The sequence below is a fragment of the Ictalurus punctatus genome, chromosome 12 (assembly GCF_001660625.3).
Source record: "Ictalurus punctatus breed USDA103 chromosome 12, Coco_2.0, whole genome shotgun sequence".
Lineage (NCBI taxonomy): Eukaryota > Metazoa > Chordata > Actinopteri > Siluriformes > Ictaluridae > Ictalurus > Ictalurus punctatus.
In genome coordinates, this window is record NC_030427.2 from 23,622,856 (window position 1) to 23,646,951 (window position 24,096).

Below are 24,096 nucleotides of genomic sequence, written 5' to 3' on the forward strand. Positions count from 1 at the left end.
AGCTTTATTTGCTATAGATCTTTCACCTAGCTACTTCATGACTCTAGAGGGAAAGTTCATGTCTGAGCTTTGGCCTACCAAGTCATGTTTGAAATAGGACTGAAACAGCAAAATACACAGTAAAATTTTGTGATAAAATTCCAAGTTTACTTTATTATTTTTTTGGTTTAAAACATCTTTCATCATCATTGTTTTCTACAGTACCCCACAATGCCACTTGTGACTACCTGCTGATAGTATATAACTATATTTCATTTCTACATAAAGAGAACGATGCAGACCTAAAGAGCTTAGTCCTTTACTCTATCCAGCTATCTTACTTCCTCATCTCCATACTCTGCTCCAGCAGTATCCAAAGCTTCAACTTTCATACTAATAACACCACCATGTTTATCATTTCATAGATTGCTAACTAGTTGAGCCAAGTCTCTGCTGTAAATGATTACAAATATTCTGGATCTTTGAGTCCAACGTTTGCTTTCTCAACTACTTCTACATTTAATTTGATTTATTAATATCTCTGCTGAAAAACAAAACAAAACAAAACAAAACAATAGAAACCATCACACAAATTCTAGTGGTTTCCACTACAAATACCATTACAAACCATCATTACCATTATTGGTAGTTAATGGCATCCACTAAACATTCCACCACTAGGGATCGTTGTAATTTCCGTTAAAGGGGTCATATAATGATTTTAATTATTTTCAATATTGTGTGTAATAGAATAGATTAACATGCTTCAAAATGTTCAAAAAAACACATTATTTTTCACATACTGTACATTTATTCCAGTGCCTCTAGTCCCAGTCTGTCTGAAATGCTCTGATTGAGTTCCGGTTTCTCCAAAGCCCCTCCCTCCAAAATGCTCAGAGTGCATTGATTGGCTAGCTGACCCATTGCGTTGTGATTGGCCGAAAACCTCAAGTGTGTGTCGGAAATATAATGCCCTTAAGATAATTGCGAGCTTCAGCTTCCAAGGTTTCTAAAGCAATTATAAACACAGTTAATAATGTCTTTGGTTTTACCATATCAGTTCGAGACCAAGTCAGATTCTGAAAATGCGGATGATCGAGCAGATCAATCGGAACTTTACAAGCAAGACTTGAGCAGAACGTTTCACAGTGGTAAGTTTTTATTTTGTAGCCTTTCAGATACAATGTTATAACGGTTTAATTTGTCTTCTTCACGGTAACAACTTTATATCCTGAAGTGACAACATAAATTTCCGTTTTAAAAAATTTAATCAATTGCAAATAAAAAAAAAAATATTGTGGCATTATATTGATATTTCAAATGTTCTCTGTTAGAAACAATAAGCCCCTTTGTGGAAGACTATGAGCTTTGTAACTTTTGCAGTTCTTATACATGTACAAACAGATACATTGCACAGTAAAGGAAAAAGAAAACATTAAAAAGCATTATGTGACCCCTTTAAAACTAGTACAATCCCCATTATAGACATTAAAACCATTTCTAATTCTATGAGGGTTTCTACTTTTTTGTTTGTTTGTTTGTTTTTTGTTTGTTTGTTTTTCAGCATTGATGACATTAAATGTTTCTGGAGAACAGTGCATGAGAAAAGAACAAAGTGGGGGGTTTTAAGTTATAATCAATTAGTTATTACTGAATATTTTTTATTAATTAATGCCGCTGTAACTGTGTTAACTAGTACTACAACTACTTAAGTGCAGTGCAGTGATGTCAGTGTAGTACACAGCCACTAACTTCTCACAGGAATACTGAACATACACCATCAACACATTAGCACCAAAATCACTAATCATGTCACACAAAAATAGGCAGTGCCATTTAAAAATTCTGTCGTACCATGTACCATGTTGGTATGATGATTTAGACAGTCATGTCAGCGCACACCTCCTACATCCCAGCTAAATTAATTCTGACCACTCGGCACAGAACAAGGCCCAACCTGGCAGAGAAGGAACAGTAGCAGGAGATAATTACTGAAAACCGTTTCTATCTACAATCTTGCAAAGTCAATTAACACACAACCCTCATATATCTCTTGCCAAATGAAATTCCAGATCAGTCAGGAATATCATTTAGCAGCACTGTGATTAAGATTTTTTATCCCGATTATGGTGATACACCCTGGGTCTTTTAGCAGTGGATGGTGAGTGTGATAATTTTTCTTTCTCACATTGTTCTTTTTTTATTTACATCTTTTTCTCATGCAATTATCAGCTCCTTTATACAATTCCTTTGATGCCAGTTTTTTACCATAATGAGGATCATCATTCGTAGTGTATGTGTGTGTGTGTGTGTGTGTGTGTGTGTGTGTGTGTGTGTGTGTGTGTGTTGTGTGCAGTATTGTTTCTTCCTCTCTTGTACCAGACTCACAATTGTGAGGCCTCTCATATCTGCCTCCACATAATCAAGCCATAATTGTGCTTTTCATTCGAATCAGATTATGCACAGTATGATAACTGCACAAGCCAATATCACACATTTCAAAATATCACCGTGTCTGCTTATAAACAGTTTTCAAAAGAGGGCTGCATTATTAAATGCAATATCCTTGTGTTTCATGTGAAGTCCCAATGTATAATCTCTTATTTAAACTGATCAACTGTCTTAATATATTTCAATACATACCAGAAGAAGCATGGTTGAATTTTTCATATATCCCAGCTGGTTGGGAAACTGAAGTCAGATCACAGGGTCAACCATGATACGGCACTCCTGGAGCAGATAGGGTTAAGGGCCTTGCTCAAGGACCCAACAGTGGCCCAATCGCAGCTTGGCAGTGCAGGGGTTTGATGCTTCAACCTTCCCTAATGCAATACAATACATCATTAACAAGCAGCAGTGCAGTGTATCCTCCATGTCATGCTGCCTCATAGCTACGTTTGCTAGCTAGCTATGTTATGGGACGACTCGGAAGGTTATCTTTTCAGCAAGCATTGGTAGAAGGATTACAACACGTACTGCTAATGTACTAGTAATTCACTTGAGGAAAACTAAAAGTAATTATCAAGAAATAATCCACTACTATTGGCACCCTTGGTAAATATGTGCAAAGAAGGCTGTGAAAATGTGTCTTTATTGTTTAACCTTTTGATATTTTGGTACACAAATTCACAAAATACTCTGCTCTCATGGATATATGTTAAATATAGGTGTGCAACAATTATTGGAACCCTTTTAGTGAGTACTATGTGCTACCTCTCTTTGCCAAGATAACAGCTCTGAGTATATGCTGGTGGACTCTCCTCTTCAGTTCACCGCACAGGTTTTCTATGGGTTTGAAGTCAGGGGACTGGGATGGTCATGGGAGGACCTTGATTTTATGCTCAGTAAACCATTTTTGTGTTGATTTTGATGTATTTTTTTGGATCATTGTCCTGCTGGAAGATCCAACCACGGACCAGTTTATAGCAGAGGCAGTCAGGTTTTCCTTTAAAATTCATTAATATTTTATATTTAAGTCCATGATGCCATGTATCCTAACAAAATGTCCAGGTCCTCTGGCAGAAAAACAGCCCCAAAACATTAAAGAGCCTCCACCATATTTAACCATGGGCATGAGGTACTTTTCCAAATGGCTACCTCTCTGTGTGCACCAAAACCACCTCTGGTGTTTATTGCCAAAAAGCTCTATTTTGGTTTCATCTGACCATTGAACCAGATCAAATTTGAAGTTCCAGTAGTGTTTGGCAAACTGAAGACGCTTGAGTTTTGGAGGCCCCAAGCCGCAACTAACTTCTGCAATTCTCGAGCTGTGAAATTGGCAAGGCCAATTAATTCTTTGTGTTATACACCAAAAATACATTTATGTTTGAGATCAAAAGATGGATACAAGATGATCAGCTTTAATTTTCTGGTATTTACATCTAGATGTGTTAAACAACATAAAACATAGAACCTTTTGTATCAGACCACCCAATTTTTAGGCAAGCAAAGTATATAAACAGATAGTCCTGAGGTAAATTAAAGTAAAATACAGTTAATATTTAACAGCATATCCCTTTCTTGCAATGACTGCATCAAGCCTGCAACATCACCCAACTGTTGGTTCACAGGTGAAACAGAAGGTAAAAGCCAAGAGTAGATGTTCAGAGCTATTAATTGTTTAAACAATCAATCTAACAGGACACACCTGGGTAACAAGAAACACGTCAGCCGCATGTCCCAATATTTTTGCTCATCTACAAATTGGGTGGTCTGATGCAAAATGTGTCATTTAACACATCTACATATAAATATCAGGAAATAAGAGCTGAAATACTAAACTCTCTTCTCATATTCACCGTTTGATCTCAAATCCAAATGTCTTCAGCAAAAATGAAAATAAATAAATAAAATAAATTAACCTTGCCGTTCAAGTAGTTTCAGATGGAGCTGTATGAATCACCGCAGATTTGATAAAAATTTGTCAACACACTTTATTCACTAATGTATTATGTGATCAGAGAACACAAACATGTATCAGAATTCCAACAACAGTGAAATTATGTATGTGTATATATATTTCATACAAAATAGTTATGACTGTTGTACATGTGTGTATTCACAAATGACATGTACTAACATGCTCCGTATAAGGATTTTAAATAATGAGACTGTTTAATCTGAAGTTTGTGATGAAACAGCGGGTCTGGACTTTTCTAGGAAGCTTGAAAAGTCTAGCAGAACTAAGCAGAAGTGAGTCCAATAGATTTGACTGGTTGTTGTAAATAGCTGGTGATTGAGCTTGAACTTTGCCAATAGAAACCCATAATGCCTGTTTGAGTGCCTCATAATTCTCAGCCAGTTGCAGAAAAAAAACTTTAACGTTGTTTTCAACAGCCTGTGCTGCCAGTCTTATTGCCATGCTAAGCAATGGATATGTGTTACACAATTGATGGGCTAGTTTAGGTTTAGATAAGCTCAACTCTAGTGTCGGGACTTACTTTCACTACTTTCACACATACAGCTAATTAGCGTATGATTTTATCATTATTAAACAGCATTGAGTGGAGAATACTGTTCATGCCAGCATCAGTGATAGTTGGCGATTAATAGTGACCGGAAAAGTGAAGTTATCAGGTTGACAGAGACAATGAAATTTAACTTAGAAATAAGAAGTAAAGTGATGAGGCCTCTACCAACTGGAGTAAAGCACACTAGGACTCAGGACTCTTCATTTCCAACACTATGAGCAACCTGTTTTTTTTTTTGTTGTTGTTTTTTTTTGTTGTTTTGTTTGTTTGCTTTTTTTTTTTGTTCCTATAAGATATTTGTTCTTACAAAGGAAATGTCTAATAAAATGTTTCATATTGTAACATATAGTCATGGGACCAAAAATGTACACCCTCCTTCAATTCAGTTTTTATTTATCAGGGCCGAAATAACAATTGTGTGGTATCCACCAACTTCTATAAACAAACAAATTACCTCAGGTGACAACAAAAAGCACAGATTTCAATATGTAGTCATTTTCCCCAAAAAGTAAACCAAAAGTAAATCAACATTCAGAAACCAGGTGGAAAAAAAAAAATAAGTACACCCTAAAATGTAGAACAACCTTTACAACTATAACTTGAAGTAAACATTTTATGTAGGGGTTTTATTATTACACACACACACACACACACACACACACACACACACACACACACACACACACACACACACACACACACACACTAATATCACTTTTAATTTTTATTTAAATCGTTGTGTACTATCTTATTATTATAAACTGTTCTTTTGTTGTGCCTTGCTGTAATGCTACATTGTAATGCAGTTGGGAGTAAATAGAAAACTGTCAATCCATATGTTTTATCTCCTGATTTTGTTCCATGTTAAAGAAAAGTGCTTAGACTAGACGCAACCTGTACTGAGAGCTCACACAAGAAAAATCTGACAACCTCATGAATTTGAACTGCATATGGGCAATATTAATAATCTGTATGCGGCACCAAGAAATTCAACTTAAGCAGCTGTGTAAACCAAGTCTGAATACAGATAAGTTCCCCTGCTTAAATATTGATGTAACGTTAGAACTTAAGTTTGCAACTTAGGTTCTCAACTCTGAATACGGCCCCATGTGAATGATTTTGAATGTGCTTTTTACTGAGTAAGCTATTAATTACAGCAAACTTTTATTTTATTTTGCTTTATTTCTTTGAAAACCTATTTTAAATGTAATGTACTTAACTAACTCAGACATCGTGTATACAGTGAGACAGTGGCACAACTAGAGTTTTATACATGGGGTGGCCACTGCTCCCCACCCCACCCCACCCCCCACCCCCCCCACACACACACACAATATTGGGATTATGGGGAATTTCCATAATGACTTTTATACTGTACAAACTGTATTTTATATCCCCTAAGCCTATCCATCACCTAAACATAACAAAAATGCATTTTTACATTTAAAACATTTTCTGGCATTGACAGTAATAACACACACACACACACACACACACACATAGACTCAGAGTGACCCTATTCTTTCCACTAAGTGTTGAGCATCCTAAATATTTTCAGAAAATAAAGCTTAAGCACTGAGGCGATATGATACAGTAGCATGTGTCTGTTAAATGAACTGCTGAGTTTATTTACAAAAAAAAACAAAAACAAAACATTTATAAATAAAAACAACACCACACAATATTCAAGCAGACAGGGCTGTTTTTCACCTGATCTGCCTGTTTGTGCTTTAAAAAAAAAAAAAAAAAAAAAAAAAAAAAAAAAAAAACTCTGATATCGCGCCCTTTCTTTTCATGTTTAACTGATCATGTGCAAACATATGACCGTCTATGGTTACATCTAATCATCCAATTACCAGCATTTTTATCTTAATTACAAATCCTCATTTGTATGTCTAAGTTACCAGTTTGATCATTGCTAGCTCTACTCTGAACTGAAGTAACTGAGCTAGCTAATCGATTTCAAACTGCTAAATGTTAATGTTACAGCTGTAGCCTAATTCCCCACATTAGCTAAACATCTGTTTACTGTAACACAATGCACAGTATATGCGTACATTACTAGCACAGATGTAAGTGTAAGGATTGTTATGCTAAATTGTATCGCCTCATTTATATATGCTGTCCTAACATTAAAGGTAGCCTATTGGAGCATTATTTACTCACAAAAGAAAATATAATCTCATAAAAGTTATTCAGCAAACAAACCTGATGCTAAACCTTAAAAACTTACTTCAAATATGATGTTTTCTTATTCTATGGTATCATGCAACCATATTCTCTCATCCTCAGCTCATCCTTGATTTGAAAACTTTACGTGCTGCAGGTGAACGTCAAAAAAACTCTTCTTTTGACAAGAGGTGAAATGATGTGTCAATCAGCATCAGCATCTGCCAGTAGTGAATAAAATGTTGGGGTGGCACCCGGGATGGCCAATCGGATGTCCAGTGCCACCCCAGAGACCCCTCTGGCTCTGCCACTGCAGTGAGAGGAAATAGGTACTTTTGTTTTTGTTATACCTACAGTGCATATATTCACTTCAAATTAACACATGGCTTTAAACTTACAAATGGGAACAAAAAAGTATGTATTCATAAACATATGCAAAAAGGCAGTATGTTTAAAAATCTAAAGTGATAGGGGAAAAAGTATTCAGACAAAACTAATTCATAACATTAGCACTTTGTTGCAAAGCTTTTGTTTGGCAATTGCATCTTCGATGCATCTATGGTAAGAATTAATTAGATTTTTGCAGCATTGTTGTTCAACTTTGGCCTATTCATCTCGGCAGCTCATCTTCATTTCCCCAAGGCTGTGAAGGTCCCTCTGATAGACTTGCAATTTCAAAATCCTCCATCAATAAAGTCCGCAGATTAGCTAATAAGATTAGTAGGACCCTTCACGTTCTTTTGTAAAAAACATTCTTTTGGTGTATTTGGGGTTGTTATCTTGACCAAATTCTACAAAGATTCAGTTTCTTGGCCAATGAGATTAGATTCTCTTCTGTTCTGTCCTGGTTCATTGCTCTAGTCATATTTTCTTTTATAATATGTAATATTCCAGTACCATTTGCAGAAAACCATTGCAGTCCCATATATATGCTTCATCCACCTTGGAGTTCTTGGGATCATACACACAACCCTTCTATCGCTAAGAATGATGAGCTGAATTACTGACAAATAGTTCTATATTTTTTCCATCTTCGTTCCAAAAGAGTTCTGAGCTGTCTTAAATGTGCATGTGTAAATTTTAGACACGTATCTCTGTTCTTCATTTTTGGCAGAGGAGTATTGAGTGAGGTGCAGTCCACTGCATATTGTTCTCTGTGTACCTATTGTTCCTACTGCTTTCAGGTCATCTTGCAACTCTTTTACAGTGACTGTAGCTTCTTTCTCTTACCTTCCATATCATTAGTCTGAGAACATGTTGTGAAATCTTGCATAGTGCACCTGTACTGGGATGATTATTTCTGGTTCCACAAACCTTCCACCTGCATATTATTGAAAAATTGTAGTGACCGGAATATTTAAGGTCCTTGTTATGTAGCATTTTCAATTCCAGTGTTGTTTAATAATGTTGTCCCTGAGAACTTTAGAAAACTCATTCATCATCACTATGATCTCAACAAGCAGCAAGAGCAACCAGCAAAAACAAGCGTGTCCAAAGACTTATTTCCCTAGAAACACTAGAAGCCTTTATTTACAAGGAAGCTACATTAGCTAAATTTGTGTTAGGTTGGTTTTGAGTACACTAATATTAATTAACTTGTTGCCAAGAGCAAATCTAATATCTAAGCAAATAAATCTGTATAATAGATTAATAATTATATTAGCATAGTTAGCTGATGATCACTTGAAAGCTGAGATGATGCATGCATCTATGTTTGAGGTTAAACATCTATAGGCAGCTGTTACTGATACTGCCATAACCAGGAGCGAAGGAGCTGTAGCTGACTTAACTCTCAAGACGGTATTTGCACTGCCTGAGGGCAAAAAGCAGAGCCTCAAGCCCACCCTGTCATCTATCTGTGCATAATACATAGTAGTATTATTGTAATATGATCTACATCCCTCAGTGTAGCTCCTATACAATACAAATCTCATATAGTATTCTTATTCTTACCAATTTTCAACAAAAGAATCAAAAAGCCACAGCCAAATAGCATGGTCGTATTTTGATTACGCGCTCTGAAGAAGAGAAACAGTCTTTAGTCTGCAGACAGTAAATTCAGAAATTTAGCTGAACTTTGCCCACTGTGTAATCTAAAATTCCTTGACCTTATCAAACTGGATTCAGTTTTAGCACTAGAGCTTCAACTACATTCTGCCTCATATGTTCCAAGTTAATCATCAAAGCTCTTAAGGCGCAAAGGGGCCTCTGAACTCAGACCCATAAAATACAAAGCGTTGCACAAAACGAAATCCCTCGACACCCCATGATGAATTGCATTTGATTACAATGTCATAATGAATGCGCTGTACGGATTGTATTAGAACTGCAATTCGCTAATGCTTTCACAGTCGTGCAGCCATTGCGGGCAAAGAGGAATGGGGAAAGCTGCGTTTGTTATGAGCTAATTTGTTTTGAGTAAAGCTTTATAGATCTGCTCGTATGCAGTGGGACATATTGAGAGCTGTTATGAAACAATATTGCTTCTTTCAGAAATGGAATTGGGCAGTAATCCAACGTGTTGGTCCACTATGGGTTTTGCTAGAACATGGTTTCTGCATTTTCCACATTTCTGGCATTTGGATGTAGTTTAATCTTAATAGCTTTCTCTGTAGCAAATGAGATAAAATGCTGATTTTTACCCATATCCAACCTTGTTTGTGCCATGATTTGATTCTGTATATTAACATATTTCACATATGCCACACCTCTGCCGAATCAAACAAACTTGTCAGTAGCGTATTGAAATAGCTGGGAGCCATTTGATGCATCAGGAGGTTAAACTTATAATTCATTTTAAATATTACTTTATCTTACTGATGGAGAAATGCCATTGGTGTATAAAGCCAGAATTCTATTCTTGATCAGTTTGTCCCCAGATTGCTAAAACACTCCTCTGAAAAATGCCACATAACCACCAACTTGCACAAACTCCACCCTCTTCAAAATGAATAAACTCCAATCTTTTTTTTTTTGTCATGTTTCAACCAAGTGATGCTTGGAAAAGGGAATAATTGTAGCACGCTGCCAAAAATGCATCAATGAACCATGTTTGAACTAACAAGCTGTTACAGTAGAGCAAGACTTGCCCCTGGGGGTGGGACATAAACTCCCTTTTTCAGGAGACTGTATTTTAAAGATAATTTTGTAAAATCCAAATAAGCTTTACATATCTTTATTGGAAAGGATTTAAACAATGTTTTTCATGCTTGTTCAATGAACTATATACAATTATTGCACAGGCACCTGTGGAACAGTACTTAAGACATGAACAGTTTACAGGTGGTGGCCAATTAAGGTTGCAGTTATAATAACTTAGGACACTAAAGAAACCTGAGGGATTAAAACTGGATGGAAGAATATGTTGCTCTAAAACCTGTATATAAATTTCAGCATTGATGATGCCTTTCCAGATGTGCAAGCTGTCCATTCCATAGGCACTAATGCACCCCATACCATCAGAGATGCAGGCTTTTGAACTGAGCACTGATACAAAGCCAGATAGTCCCTCTCCTCTTTAGTCCTCTTTAGTTTAAAGGAAATGGTGTCCATGGTTTCAAAAAAGAAACAAATTTCGATTCGTCTGACCACAGAACTGTTCCTCAGTCCATTTTAAATGAGCTTTGGCCAGAGAAGATGGCAGTGTTTCTGGATCATGTTCACATATGGCTTCTTCTTTGCATGATAGAGCTTTAACCAGCATTTGCGGATGGTACCACGAACTGTGTTCACAGACAGTGAGTTCTGGAGGTGTTTCTGAGCCTATGCAGTGATTTCCATTACAGAATCATGCCGGATTTTAATGCAGTGCCGCCTGAGGACCCGAAGATCACGGACATGCAAAAATGATTTTCACCCTTGTCCCTTGCTCACAGAGATTTCTCCAGATTCTCAGAATCTTTTGATGATTTTATGTACTGTAGATGATGAGATATTCACAGTCTTCACAATTTTACATTGAGGAACATTATTCTGAAATTGTGCCACAAATTGTAGACGCATTTTTTCGCAGATTGGTGAACTTCTGCCCATCTTTACTTCTGAAAACCTCTGCCTCTCTAAGGTACTCTTTTTATACCCTATCATGTTACTGACCAATGTTGCCAATTAACCTCCAGCTGTTTCGTTTTAGTAACACTTTTCCAGCCTTTTGTTGCCTTGTCCCAATTTTTGTGAGACATGTCGTAACCATCAAATTCAAAACTACCTTATTTTCTCAAAATGGTACATTTCCTCAGTTTAAACATTTGATATGTTTTCTGTGTTCTATTGTGAATAACATATGGGTTTATGAGATTGCAGATCATTGCATTCTGTTTTTATTTACATTTTACACAGTGTCCCAACTTTTTTGAATTGGAGTCGTATGTTCTAGAGTCGTATGTTCTAGAGATCATTGAACTGGATGAACATGAACCTAGTAGAGGGTGAATTATCTGTTGTTTTTTTTTGTAAATTGTTTCCTCAGAAGTGATGAACTGCAATTAAAACAAGAATATCTCCTCGAACTCTGAAACCTCTGAAACAGCAATCTTGATTTCACTTTACATGCTCACAAAACTGCTCTAATCAAGCAGCTGGATCTAATAAATCAAATTTATATCGCTAGCAATTCAAATGCAAATAAGATATAAAATTAACAGAGATAAACCAGGATAATCATTGATTAGTAACATAATCCCGATAGCTGCACACAGAGAAAAATTCTCATCTTTGGTCCTGAACAATATCGGGGAGCTGCTTCTTTTTTCTCACTGCGACACACTATGACATACACATTTCTCTCCTTCAATCTCTTTATTCTCCTGTTCTTTTTTGTCAGTTTCAATGTATTTGTCTTTACCACGCTTTCCTTGCTCTCCTTTTCAATGCCCTGTTAATGATCCTCCGATTTCTGCTACTCTGAACAACCTCATCTCTGCACAGCATTTGCTTTTTTTTTTTTATCCTCCCGACCTTTGTTTGAAGTGAGATAGCACTCAGGGTGCCTCCTTTCATCTTAATGCCACTTCCTTTTCCAGCTGTGCTCCATGTTCTTCTTGTACTTTGTCTTCCCACTGCCGTCCAGATCTCAGTTCAATTCAGTGTTAGTGTTATTAGTGTATCAATTACATTATTGTCCAAGCATGAAACCTAAAAACAACAACAACAACAACAACAACAACAATAATAATAATAATAATAATAATAATAATAATAATAATAATAATAATAATAATAATAATGTGAAGTCATTGCATGTTAGATTTTTTTTTTTTTTGTAGTGTCACAGCACATTCATCAGGGTCAGCTTCCTTAACAGCTGTTTTTCTTTCTTTGTTTCATCTTCTTCATCCTTTTCAATCATAGTCTCTTTGCATAAGAGCACCTGAGATTGACTTTTTTCCTCGGAAATTTGGCAGGATTTTTAAACTTATTAATGGACATTTCACCTGGATTGGAATATTTCACCATGGAGAAGAAATTACATCTCTCTCCCAGTCTCTCACATTTTTCATAGTGTGACCGTACACTCTTTCCTCCTTCAGCAACCAAGTCTTTTTTATGTCTTTCACTCTTTTACCTGCCTGTTCCAAGTATATAGTTCTGCTTCACTATCCACTGATTTTGACAGACCATCACTATTCCTTTCTCTCTGTACAGGATATCTCCATTTCTCTGTCTCTGTATTTCTCCACTTTTAGTTTACTGAGCTTCACTGGCTTGACAGCTTTACATGGAGCATTCTCAGAGAAGTAAATGTGATGAGCATTGCTATTAACTATATACAACCCCAATTCCAAAAAGTTGGGATGCTGTGTAAAATGTAAATAAAAACACGATGCAATGATTTGCAAATCTCATAAACCCATATGTTATACACAACAGAACATAGAAAACATATCAAATGTTTAAACTGAGGAAATGTACCATTTTAAGGTCATTTTGAATTTGATGGCCACAACACGTCTCAAATAAGTTGGGATTGGGGCAACAGAAGGCTGGAAAAGTAAGTGTTACTAAAAAGAAACAGTTGGGTGTTAATTGGCAACAGGTCAGTAACATGATTGGGTATAAAAAAGAGTATCTTAGAGAGGCAGAGTCCTTCAGAATTAAAGATAGACAGAGGAACACCAATCTGCGAAAAACTGCATGTCTACAATTTGTGGAACAATTTCAGAATAATGTTCCTCAGCGTAAAATTGCGAAGACTATGAATATCTCATCATCTGCAGTACATAATATCATCAACAAATTCTGAGAATCTGGAGAAATCTCTGTGTGCAAGGGACAAAGGGACAAAATCAATATTGCATCTTCGGGCCCTCAGGCGGCACTGCATTAAAAACAGGCAAAATGTTCTGTGGTCAGACGAATCGAAATTTGAAATTCTTTTTGGAAACCATCCGATAAACTAAAGAGGACTAAAGGGGAGATGGACCATCCAGCTTTTTATTAGTGTTCAGTTCAGCCTGCATCTCTGATGGTATGGGGTGCATTAGTGCCTATGGAATGGGCAGCTTGCACATCTGGAAAGGCAGCATCAATGCTGAAAGGCATATACAGGTTTTAGGGCAACATCTATATCCATCCAGATTCCATCCCACCTTTACTTCTGAAAAACTCCGCCTCTCTAAGATACTCTTTTAACACCCAGTCATGTTACTGACCTGTTGCCAATTAACCTAATTAGTTGCAAAATCTTCCTCCAGCTGTTTCTTTTTAGTAAGTCACAAAAAAGGGTTTACATTCAGGATATGGCATACTAGAATTGTTCAGCTATGGCTGTTATTTGTCCTCCCAATATAAACTCTAATTTCTCTGTTAATGCTGTATTCAAAGCATGCATATTGAGGATTTAATACTGAAACTGTGCTCATTGGTGGCTTAGGTGTATTGTAACTACAGACTTACAGATGGTTGTGTGCACAATTAACTGTAGGCATATGATGTAATTAAAAATTAAATAAAATGCTAAATAATAGGTTTCTGCTGCATCAAGTGCTATTTTTTTTTTAAGGATGCCTGATAATGAAAGTAGAAACCATATTGTTAACTTAAACCAAATTTGTATTGATTAACATAATTAAAAAAAAAATGGCTTCATTGTGTAAAATTATGTATTGCATTCATTTATAATAATAATAATAATAATAATAATAATAATAATAATAATAATAATAATAATAATAATAATAAATACAAATAATAATAATAATAATCTGCTAAAGTCTGCATTTTCTATTCCTGTTTTTTTTTTTTTTTTCAACTTTAATTTTAAAGTTTTATATGTGCTATTGAAACCCCCCCCCCCAGTTCAGGTGTTTCTACTTAAGAAACATGATCTACAGGTAATTTTAATAATATGAATAGGCTATCCATTAAATCCACTTAAACACCCAGACAACCCAGTTCTGATTTCAAGAAACTTGAGTAAACATTGGTTTAAATTGCAAACTTGGTTAAAAAACAAACAAACAAACAAACAAACAAACAAACAAACAAACAAACAAAAAAGCTTATTTGCTTGGAACAGTAAAACGACCCCCCCCTCCCCTCCCCTGCAACCATAATGTTGAATGTTGTTTTTCTGTTTTGTTTTTTGGCTAACATGTACTGTATCTAGTCATCATGTCATATGGGTTTTAGTTATGAGAGCTTGTCAGGTTCTGACTGTTCCACATCCTATTCTGTTTTTAGGTCCTGACAGTATTGTAATTTGGACTGTGTTTTTTTATAATGTCCCTGTGGTGTATTTACTCTGCCAGATAATTTAGTTTACTTTGAATTGACTTGCTTTAGGCTGCTGTGCCTCGTTCTCTCTCTCTCTCTCTCTCTCTCTCTCTCTCTCTCTCTCTCTCTCTCTCACACACACACACACACACACACACACACACACACACACTCTCTCTCTCTCTCTCTCTCTCTCTCTCTCTCTCTCTCTCTCTCTCGCTCTCTCGCTCTCTCTGTCTGTTCTGTACTTCTTCCTGCCAGGGAAGTGTTTGTTAATTGCCAACAGGTCGTAGGCGGCCGTGGCCTTTTCACTGAGTTGGGGAGTCTTTGGCAGGTCAGTGTGAAAAGGACACAGCATTTATTGTTTCAAATGAGCCAGTGAGCTTGGGTTCACACACGCTGCTCAAGAGATGCCAAACAAAGCCATGTCAGCTGTTTGTGCTCACCAAACTGCAGAATGAAGTGAGGGCATAATATTTTTTTTTTGTGGAGGCTTATCTTCATCTTAGGAAGAAGAGCTTTCTTCAGCCAACATCACTGAGAGAAGTAAATCGACCTAGAAGTGCGTAGGAGTAGAGTGCACCCAAATGTGTTTATTTAGGACTATACACATTTACCAACCTCATTCGCACTGATACCAGAACTGAGAGAGTATCCCTAAAACACATTTAGCTTGTAGGATGGGGGTTGGTGAAATATGTAGGGAACAGCACACAGTGGATCGTGTTGTTAAATACAAAAATAATACTTGCCAGGGTGGTGTGGAGTGTGATGTTTTCAATTAACAGCGCTGTCTGATGTGTGGTATTCTCTTTATACTACAGCGATTTGACAACGATTACAATTTTTGAATGAATGGTACTTTGCACTTTGTAGGTTTAACATATTTAATGTCATGGAAATTCTGTGAGACAAGATAGTTCCTGTTATTGCTTACATTATAGCAATGATAAACAATGGTAAGCAACATCATTCCCTCACCAGCAAAAACCTTTCTTTCTCTTGGTGTTAATGAGATAGAAAATGCTTGTCATTTTACTGAGAAACCAGAAAACTCCTATGTCCTTAAGACTTTCCCATACTGGGAAACTTTATAAAGTACCAAAATTACAGAGCACTGACACACATGATTCCTCATAGTGTTTCCTAACAAAAAACTATTAACATTGTCAATTAACTCTTAACTATTAACAACAACAACGACAACAACAACAATAATAATCATCATAATAATAATAATAATAATAATAATAATAATAATAATAATAATAATAATAATAATAATAATGCGAAGTCATTGCATGTTAGACTTTTTTTTAAGTGCAGTGTCACAGCACATTTGTAAGGTCAAAGGTCGAAGTATTACGCACATACTCAATACCATAGCCCTGTAAACAGAAAAGATGTAACCTTTTCATTAAAAAACAAAACACAACACTAAACAGTTCTGTCATCTGCCTTTTTGTGTAATTTGTCTTTTGATTGTACAATGTGTGGCTAGTCTATCAACATTTAGTTTCTATTCCAAACATATGATGGAGTAAATAATCCACCTCATTCATATTCATTACAAGGCTTGAGGAGTAACGGAAAACATGTGACAGCGTTATATGTATTCCAGATACAAAAATCTCAGGATACAAAAAACTGGTAACTGTAATCCATTACAGTTATGGCAAAAAAAACAAAACAAAACAAAAAAAACACAAAGTAATCAGATTACAGGTACATTTTGTAAAAAATGGAATACTATCAGGATTATTATTTTTTTTTTTTCTACTTAAAACCAAAGAAATTACTCTTTTGAGAACAATATAGACACCTGCTTGATTATAGTTCTGGTTCTCTCTTACCGGGCGTGGCTCACATGTGCAAATACATTTTGCCTGGACATTTCCTCTTTTTCAGACCTTGATAAAATGTCCGGCCAGGATTTCTAAATTTGAGTCCGAGATTTGGCTTTAGTTTCATTATGATGTGCTTATGGTCTAATACTGCAGCATGTGTATGCATGTTTGCATTGCTTTAACCCCTCTCTGTAATTCCTGTATTTTTTCACACCAATTGGTCAATTATAAAAGGTTTGCAGCAACTATTGGCCAGATTCTTGCCTCTTAGCCATTAGCCTACTCTCAGTGAGTACTCAAAGGTGAAGTGCTGTTGTGTGTGGCATCAAACAGTTGCTTGACAATAGCACCAAATGACAACTGTCCTGAGTCAAAACAAAGCCCATGGCCATATAAGGCCATTTTTAATTTCATGCTATCACATTGCTTCATATTACATGGCCATTCAGAGGTGCCTTCTTTTTGGAAAACCAGAATATGTTCACCCTAAATTTTGTGATGTAATGTTACCCGCATCAAGGTCAGTGATTATTTAATTATTTATTTTTCATTTGTTTGTTTTTCTTGAAACAAATCCAAACATTGAACATGTTTTTAAGCTATAAAAATAGCTCTAAATAAAAGTATTTTAGATCATATTGCTTTTATCTTGACTTTATTTACATATGTGACCTTAAAGTAATCATTAGATTACATTACTTTCAAATTGTGATACTTGGATTATGTTACTGATTACATTTATTTATGGAGTAATTCGTAACTGTAACCCTTTTAAAGTAACCCTCTCAACTCTGTTCATTACACCTGCACCTTAGTCTGTAACAGGACTGCTGGTGGTAGTGACAGACTCTTCATACCATTCTTTGTATCTAATAATGCCATAAATGATGCCGTAAATGAAGCCTCAAATTGATTTTTTTTTTTTTATCTTTGAAAGACACGGAGCTTAGTCCTGGTAGCATATTTATATCAGCCACCCCCATGGTCGAGTGTTTCTAACTAATCACTGTGGGTCAAAATAGCACCAGCTGTTACAATATATAATGTCTCTCTATTTGATCAGCTAAAGAAAACATCACATTATAGATTTCACTGAAGTCAATGTGATTCAGTCTGCCTGAAAGCTAGCACAATTTTCCCACACACTTTGCTAGCAATCATAGAAACATACTGCCTGCTCCAAGCAAAATAATTTATAGCAAAGGATTAGCCAGTAACTGAACAGGTTCAGATGCATATGTCTTGACAGACAGATTACAGCAGAATGGAGTAAATGTGTCATTTTGAAATAAAAAAAGTCTCATTATGAAATGGAGAAAAAGTCATTAAGAAATAAACAGTCTTCTGAAATAAGCCATTTTTAAATAAATGCTAGATATTATTATACAGTATAGAAACAAACTGAAATGTGACATATGATAGAAAAGTGTCAGAACACACAGTGCATTGCAGCTTGCTCTCAGTGAACCCTGTTCACTGTTGAAAGCACCTACAATGGGCACATGAGCATGAGAACTGGACCACTGGAAGAAAGTGGCCTGGTCTTATGAATCACATTTTCTTTTCCATCATGCTTATATCATCTTTTACAGTTTCAGACGTTTTGTGGAGTCCAGGCCTCGTTGGGTCTGAGCTGTTTTGGCAGCCGAAGGGGTACCTACACAATATTAGGCAGGTGTTTTTAATGTTATGGACATTCTGTATGTGGCAGTGGGGGCATGTTCGAATGCTAGCTGACACAGTTGTATTTGATATGGTTTGCTATTATCAGTCCAGTGTAACGCTGCAACCATCCGATTTGTATTTAGCAGTAACAACTGAATGTTCTTATTTGTAATGGAAAAAATAATGCAGTCTGTTGTGTTTAGTTATTATTTGGATGCAGAAGCCTATTAATAATGATGTGACATAAATATTGTACATCTATAAAACCATGTTGGAATAAATGGGGCAGAACATTTAAGGCTGGTCAGGTTAATACCATTTTGGCATTCATCAGCTAATAGTTTAAATTAAATTTTAAGATCAAATTGGGTTAGAAAGTCCCACTGCACTGACAGATTTTAAATGTCACACCTTCTGTTGCACCGGTCTACTAGTGTCAGCACACAGGCATTAATTTCTAACCATAAAAATGGCAACTGGGTGAGAATGGGGACAAATGATAATACAACCTACTAGTGCCATAGCAGCAAATTATACTGGCAACTTCATTAAAATAGATCCCAAGGTGTATATGGCCATACCATTTTTCGTTCACAAGAAACTCTGAGAAAATCTCAGGTTCTAGTTCCTCGAATTTCTGCTTTGTTCCCTATTACTACCAACTCATTCAGAGGAAATGTTCTGTGAGTAGCAGTGGCTGGATACAGATGAGACTGTGAGGGTGATTTTACTGGATCTCATACGAATAAAGAAAGGAAGGCCTAAGGAAAGCCTTGAGGCTCATCTCCACCATCTGCCCTAACCTTAACCATTCATAACATTTCTTATGAGGTTGCTTGTATCTGTATTGTGATCCTGAACAAGTTGTAAGGCAGCTGGTGTTAAGAGAGATTGAAAAGATCACTTAGTGCTTTCCACTGATTTTGTCCCCCTTGGAGGGAGTGCAGAACTAGTATTATCGGGTGAAGGCACAAGGTGACATGCCGGTAATGGGAACAGTGATTTTCTCCTGTCACATTACAGTTCTCTCTGAAGCCTTTTCTGTAATTGGCCATAAAGTCTCTAATATGTGTTTGAGTGGGTTTTAAGTGATTTGTGGAGACTTTAGAGGCTGATAATTGAGTAGTGGTTTTGACCCATGTCATGGCCAGTAAGAGTCTTCATCCGACAAAGCGAGAAGCCGACATGTGGCTGCCTACAGACAAGAGAGAAGAGAGGCTGCATAATGTCTACTCGTCTCTGTGTCTCAGAAATACACTTGCGTATTATCACAGTGTGAGCTTTCCGCCAACAACAGACTTTATGTTCATATTCATACCAGTATGACAGTGAAGTCAGAATTGCTCACTCGTTTTATGGTGAGCATTAGCAAGAAGTAAAGAATCAAATGCTTCAGGGTTACCATTTCAGTGTTGTTTATTTTCCTATAAGAGCATGCCTATAGGTGATTTATTTATCTTATACCACAGTGATTTGGCAATGATAATAATATCATTTTCATGCATGTATTATTTCATGTACTGTTAGTGAATTTCCAACTTCCTCTTATAACTTATGGTTTTGCAGCATCGTTCCCTCACTAGGATTTTGTTCTCCCTCTTTTGAAATTAATAAGACCAAAATAAATAAATAAACAAACAAAAAAAAACACAGTGTGATGTCCTTGTCAAGCCTCTCTTGTGGCAGAAATCTTAGTGACTATTTAAAAGCAGTTAAAACTGAGACTCCTTCCATAAATGTTAAATAAATGTATCCATACAGAAAACTTCATGCCAGTGATTTAGATGTTCTATTTCCTCATTAAAACACTTTTTTAATTTGTTTTTTTAGATTACATGTATATGTTGTTTGTTTTTTTTTTTAGATTATTGGCTGTCACACAATGAAATAGTTGTTACCGTACTATAGAAATGCTAAAATTTTTAGAACAAGTGCATTAATATAAACCTGTGAATTGTCTTGGAGACAGCACTACTGTCAGAACTGCTGTTATAGAAAACTAATCAACACCTTCTAACCAATCAGATTTAAGACTTCAACAAAACTGTGATAAAAAGTTAGTGTCATGCCTCAACCTAATTTATCCATTTGCACATTAACTATATACTTCTTTACCTTTACTCACTTTGCTTTTCTTACAAGGAATATATTATAGGTGATTGCAATGCATTGTTTAATTTAAATTTTGGCCAAAAGTTTCCAGAACACATTTGCATGCACTTAACTGTTAATTGGAAAGCTGTGGGTCTACATTAATCAGTCAATAATTGCTTTTAGTAGTATCACTGCATGTTGCAAAGCTATTCGTTAAATTTACCAGTAGCTGTGTAGTTGCAGTGCAACTTTTCTAATCATGTAACTTGTGGGTAAGTAATGTACAGAATAGCCTTTCTCGCAGTACACTAGCATTCCCTTCTGCTGGTGGAATGGAAATCAACTTATTGGGCATTTTCAATCAGTACAAACAAATGAATTCTTTCACCACCACAAGTGTGTTATAAGATTAGTCAGGACACTGTTGAGTTTCTGTGTGTAGAGTATCGTGACTCTCTGTTTAGCTGGTTGTGAGCAGGGTGATGGGACATTTGAGGGATGTGAGCCCTCTGTTGGGCAAACAATTCACACTGCTCCAAAGTAACATTTGTACAGAGATAAAATAGACAGAACAACTACAACTTTAGATTGTAAAACACTGAATACAACTGCCAGAATTAAATTATAACATTTAAACCTAGTAGGTTAGGTAAAAAAAAGAAGAAGAAGAAATACTTATGAAAATCTGCAAATTCTTAAAGCCCTGAGTATCTAGTTTTTAAAGAGCTACTACTGTCAAGTGTGACATCTCAAGTAGGTTCAAACCAACCCTCAAAACTGGTGGAAATTCCATTTTTTTGGCCTCTGGTAAAAATACTTAGAAACACTTCACAATTTAATTTTTAACTGGGTACTGGCTGCTAATGGAGAAACTCTCAAGCAAAAATAAATAAATAAATAATAATTTGTATTGCCCCACAAGCATAATAATGTTTTTCTTGCCACTATTTTGATTAGATGTTTATGCTGAGAGAGAATAAGAAGGTTATGCAGAGAAAAAAAAATATATATATATAACAATGTACATGCACTGCATACCCTGATCATTGCAGTCAAATCAAGGTGTCTTTGAGAGCATTAACCCAATGTATAATTTCATAGTATGCTCTTTAAAGTGCTTGACTGAACTAGAAAAATTATATTAGATTATTAACTTCGTCCATTATCCAAATTTGGCCTTTTATGAGACTGGAATTCAAACAACTGACAGTGATTTTGTGGTTTCCATATGAATGAGGCATGCAAAGCTAAGACCAATGAATTGCCTCTCACAATTTCTGTAACCATTTTCTATATTTGAGGTTTATGTGAAATCTTTGGTTTATGCAGATTTTGCATCCAAGCTCAAACCTTAACATGACCATGCTTCTGCCTTGAGAGACATGAGAGGTAACACAATAATTCAACCCAGAACATGTTTAATCAGGCATTGCAAAAGCAACAGGGTGAAATATCTTGCAAAACCTGGACACTGATGTATGCAATAGTTAGTTGAAGCCAGACAGTCTGAAGTAAACAGAAGGCAAGAACAGCAGGGGAAAAATGCACTAAAACAGATGTTAGTGAAACGAGCAGCAATCTTTTAAGTATATTGTTCAGTGGAGAATCAAAGCCATGAAGGATAGGTATCAATAAGCATCAGTCAATAAGCTGAATCAGTTAGTATTGTTTCCCATTTAGCATCTTTTGTTGGTAATGTATTGTGAATCATAATTTATAACACATGTATCCATTTTAGCCAAAATAATGCTGGACTTCTGCAGTAGTGAGAAAAGACCATACACGATGCTCAGTTTGGCACAAAGTAGTCTGTTGTGTACATATATATATATATATATATATATATATATATATATATATATATATATATATATATATATATATATCAAAAAACAGAAACATCCCTTTTACAGTAGACTGTATTTTAAAGATAATTTTGTCAAATCCAAAAAGCTTTACAGATCTTTAATGGAAAGGGTTTAAATGATGTTTTTCATGCATGTTCAATGAACCATACACAATCATTGCACATGCACCTGTGGAACAGTCCTTAAGACACAAACAGTTTACAGGCTCTAGGCAATTAAAGTCACAGTTACAATAAGTTAGGACACTAAAGAGACCTTTCAACTGACTCTGAAAAACACCAGCAGAAAGATGCATAGGGCTCCTGCTCACCTGCGTGAACATGCCATTGGAATGCTGCAGGGAGGCATGAGGACTGCAGATGTGGCCAGAGCAATAAAAAACTGCAATGTCTGTAATGTAAGATGCCTAAGACAGTGCTACAGGTAGACAGGAAGGACAGCAGATCGTCCTTGCAGTGGAAAATTACATATAACCATGTGACCTCCCAGATGTGATCGAGAACATGCAAATGCTTTGGTGGAAGAGTGGAGTAACGTCTCGCAGCAAGAACTGACAAATCTGGTGCAGTCCATGAGGGTGAGAGGGTTTGATTTGACACCACTTATTTTCAAACATTTTGAACAGAAAAGCATCTGCGAATGCACAACACACTGAACCTTGAGGCAGATGAGCTACAACAGCTGAAGGCCACATTGGATTCCACTCCTGTCATCCAAGAACAAGAATCTGATGTTACAGTGGGCACGTGATCACTGCTTTAGTGAACTTACAAGACAGAAAATAACACTTCATTTCACATATGTGCTTCTCCAACTTATTACACTATTTAATAAAACCTTTCTACTATACATTTACTAATTTTGTAGTTTTACTCTGATGGATGTTCTCTAAAAAAAAAAAAGCCAAGAAGCCAACTCGGGTAACTCCTGGCAGAAATAATTCCTCTAGCTGCTTGCTTGCCAAAAATGAAGATGACCCAACGTTTATAATATTATTAGCTAATATTACTTTTTGGCATACAGTTGCCATCCATAATTCATTTCTCCACCTCTTATCACTATCCTGCTTATTCTTCTTTTTCTATTTTCCCTCCCAGGTCTCCCTGATAGGTAAAACCATCTTCATTTTAAAGCGTACTACATGAATGTTCATTTGAATGAACTCATGTAAGGCATCAATTAATAACATTGATTATCTCATCACAATGGCACCTGTCAAGGGGTGGGGTATTTGTTGGAGGCAGGAAAAATGGGCAAGTGTAAGGATCTGAGTGACTCTGACAACTTTTTCTGTGCAAAACTCACCCGCTCACGTTAATCTTCTGTCCTATTAAATCAGTCAGTACACAAACACCTAACAGACGCTAAATCATGCACAGTCTTCCCCGAGTGTGTATTAGCCCTGTGTCGGGGGCTTCAAAGGAGATTTTTAAGCAGGCTGCTCTGTTCACTGGATAAAACGTTAAAGAATGAACAGTCCGATATTGCAGTGAAATATTTGATCATTTGAGTCACAAAATTATTTCATTCCACCAAGATTGATGAATAATACAGACAATTTCTTCTGTGCATTTTAATGAAGCTATAGTGGAAGCCGGGCTTCCCGTGTAGTCTTAAAGCAATCATGTGCTCTACCTCTATTCATGCAAGTCTGACAGTGTGTCATGATTACATTAGAATAAGTCAATTTTAATATGAAGGTTTAACATTATAATAAGGAGTGAAGTTTGTGTAGCTTATTATCTAAAATCTATTAAAATTCCTGTTACTAATTATATTTCCTGTAACTTG

General features: G+C 36.1%; 1 protein-coding gene across 10 annotated transcripts in view; it reads left to right on the forward strand.

The window, feature by feature from the left end:
• Positions 1-24,096, forward strand: part of adgrb2 (adhesion G protein-coupled receptor B2) — a 442,839-nt gene that overhangs the window by 285,859 nt on the left and 132,884 nt on the right. The window lies entirely within an intron of this gene.